Raw genomic sequence first — 3914 nt, 5'->3', positions numbered from 1 at the left:
TGAAAAACATTTAGGTTATTTACTGTTTTTAGTGATTAAAATGATACTGTAGATACTTGTGTAGGTTTTTGTGTGAACATAAATTTTCATTTCTCTGGTATAAATATCTAGAAGTGGGATTGCTGGGTCATATGGGAAGTATATGTTTAACTTTTTAAGAAACTGCCAAATTGTTTTCTAGAATGACTTCATCATTTTTCATTCCCCTTAGCAATGTATGAGAGTTCCAGTTGTTCCAAATCCTCTCAGTGCTTGGTATTGTCACACATTTAGGGTTTTGGAAAGTCCCAGAGTATAAACTGATGAATATCTCAGATGGTAGAACATCCTAGGTGAATGTTTAGAGAAGTGTTGACGCCTGTGTTTTTAGCTATTGCATGTTACTTTTGAGGCAGGGCATGGCAAGCCTGTTTCTATTGCTGGACCACAAGTTGAGTGGAGGGATTCAAGCCTTAACTGGCAAGAAAGACTCAAAGTTGAGATGCACTGTGCATACTCTGATACTAGGGGACAGGAAGGAAGGCAACAAGTTTATTTACATACACACATTACCAGAAAATACACAGGAAATGAAGGAACCATGTTTGTAAGGTGGAGTTCATTTACAGTTGGAAAAGCTCTAACATTATCTTCATGATGTTTGGATGTCTGGCATTGACCATGATTGAGATAAGGGCAGAGACAGGTGAGATACTATTTAAAGTCTAAAGTTCCCCTGTAGGCCACAAAACCAACTTGTTTAATAATTCTAAGTGACTACATAGACTAGCTTGACTACATAACCAGTGAACAGACGGGCATAGAAGCCCATGCAAAGAAATTCTGCCTTGAGTTCTCCTGAAGTAGAGAGTCACACAGATCTTAGTGGTTCAACCTGGAGATAGAGTGCAGTCTGTGTGTGAATAAGGACACTGAGGAGCTTGCACCTGGATAATTTTCAGATTCTCTAATTGCTTACCTACGCTTTCTTTCTCTTGGTGAGTCACATCCTTTACTTTTAAATGAAAGCATTACATGGATGTGCTCTGTGGAATCTTGTCAGTCCTTTGCACATGTTAACTCTCTTTCATCTCATGACCTTGCAGTTAGGGCTATAAAATATGAATTTGTGAATTAATTCCTAGCCTGGTATATGTATTTAGGAGTAAGTGGACTTGGATTCCAAAATCATGTTCACTCCTAAGGGCTGCCAAAACTTCATTCACCCACACATAGATTAGTTAGCTTAAAAGTCCTCATTTTATATATTTATTCATTCATAAAATGTTCATAAAAATTAATGAAAAAGAGCAGTGCCCAACTTCTTCAAAAGAAATCTTCATACAGGTGTATGGAATATAATCCAATCCTGTTTCAGACCAAAATATAAAATATTGGGCCTGCTTTTCCTAAGAAGCAGCTTATATATGAAGAGCTGTTAGAAACCAAAATTCATTTAGACTTTCTTCAAAGCATTCAAAGTACCTTCTACAAGGATATGGCTGTACTAATCCATTAAATTCCATATCTTGATTTCTCTCTGCATCTAGTTCATGGAACCTCAGGGAAATGACTCTGCACAGGATTTTTTGAAGATAGACTTGCTTCCCTCTGCATTATCCACAGTAGGCCTTTTGGGGTGATTTTCATTTGTTTGCAAAATTGTGAAGAATGCATTTGCATAGGTAAGCTAACCAAGTTGGTAAGTATAATTTACTGCCAGAAAATGAGAAAGAAGATAGTATAGGAACATTTCAGTGAGTTGTTATTCAGGTATGTAATTGCAAATAAAAAATACAGCCAAATCTTCACCTGTATTTCAGGATCAGTTTTTTTTTTTTTTTCATGCCAAAAATCTCCTAGTAGTCACCACGCTTTTGTTCATTGACTCCAAATCCAAATATACATACCATTATTTTTATAACAGATACCCCTAGATTTTTTTTAAATTTAATTTATTTTTTTAATTTACATCCAAGTTAGTTAGCACATAGTGCAACAATGATTTCAGGAGTAGATTCCTTAATGCCCCTTACCCATTTAGCCCATCCCCCCTCCCACAACCCCTCCAGTAACCCTCTGTTTGTCCTCCATATTTAAGAGTCTTTAATGTTTTGTCCCCCTCCCTGTTTTTATATTATTTTTGCTTCCCTTCCCTTATGTTCATGTTTTGTATCTTAAAGTCCTCATATGAATGAAGTCATATATTTGTCTTTCTCTAATTTCGCTTAGCATAATACCCTCCAGTTCCATCCATGTAGTTGCAAATGGTAGATTTTTTTTCTTTTAATCAAGTTTAATTTTTAAAATGTAACCATTTTGTGGGGCAGGAATCTGAAAAGGATTTAGCTGAGCAATTCTTGCTTAGGGTCTTTCTGGTGGTTCCAGTTGGGTGTTAGCAGAGGCTACAGTCATCTGAAGACTTGATTAGATGTCCCAGATGGCTTATTCATATAGTTGACATATGTTACTGGATGATGGCTGGGAGGTTAGCTGGAGCTATTGACCAGGTGCCTACATATAGACTTTCTAGCATTACGATCTCAGTTTGGTTAGACTTCTTTCATGGAAGCAGTTTTTCCCAGAGTTAGAGTTCCAAGCCTCATCCTGTCCCTTTTTAATATTCCTTTCTTTAGTATAAATTCTTTGATGTTATATAAGGAGTGAGCTATGACTAAAGTCATTCTTATGACCATTTCATTTAAAGAGTTCTCATTCAATGTGAATTCCATGGTGTTGTATATGATTTGAACTATGGCTATAAGCTTTTCCATATTCATGATTTTTATATATCCAACAAGATACAGGACATAGGTAAAAGCTATCTCCTGTCCCCTTTACTGTACTCATAGGGGTTTTCTCCAGTTAAAACTCTCTAATGCAAGAAAGTATGCTAGGAGCCTTCCTTGCCTTAGTATGGTTTTTGATTTCAAATATGGCATTACTGTGGCTAGAGGCAATCTCACATTTATTACATTTGTTTGATATTATTATTTTAGGCTGTGGCTAAAAGTCTTTGTACATGCATTATATTTGGATTCTCAGTTTCCACATTTGTAGTTTCCCTCTAGCATGAATTCTCTGGTTGGAACCACCACCATATTGCTAACATTCACAGTTGTTTTCCTTCAGAGAGAATTAACTCATGCTGTGAAAATTCTGAGTTGTTTGGTAGGATCTACCAAAGCTGACCAAACATACATATGCTCTAGGACCCAGCAATTCCATCTCTACTATATACACATGAGAAATGACTATATGGACACCAAAAGACAAATATGTTCACAGAAGCACTATTTATTATGATCCTAAGCTGTAAACAATGAAAAAGTCCACAGCAGTAGTTGGATAAACTGTGATTTAATCATATGATGGAATTCTATATAGAATGAAAATAAATGAACTTCTGCCACATGCACTAATGATGAGTCTTAGAGACATAATGAGGAATGAAACAAGCCATATACAGAATATATGATGTATAACCCAATTTATATAAAGAGAATACATGATGTATAATCCAATTTATATAAAGGTTCATAATATGCAAAACCTAATTTATAATGTTAGAAGTCATAACTGGTAAATTTTGAGGAAGTAACAAGTAATTTTTACTTCATATTTGCAATGAGAAATACAGTTCACACTTCCTTTCTTTTAAAACACTTCTGATCACAGTGTGGTCCATGGACCACTGGCAGAACTGTTTATTACTGGGTCACAAGAATATATGTACTGAAATTGAAAATAAGCAATTTTAAATGTTCGTAGAAACTTGACAGAGGAAGTTTATGCCTGGTGAATCTAATAATAAAAAATTTAGGGTTGTATTTTCAATGACTTTTGTCATTAGTCATTCTTTTTGTGTTTTGTAGGCTCACAAACAATAGGCAAATATGTGGTATAGTACCTTAAACTGTTATATACCAATATAC

This window comes from Panthera tigris, chromosome E2 (assembly GCF_018350195.1).
Source record: "Panthera tigris isolate Pti1 chromosome E2, P.tigris_Pti1_mat1.1, whole genome shotgun sequence".
NCBI lineage: Eukaryota > Metazoa > Chordata > Mammalia > Carnivora > Felidae > Panthera > Panthera tigris.
Note: the sequence above shows the minus strand (reverse complement) of the source record.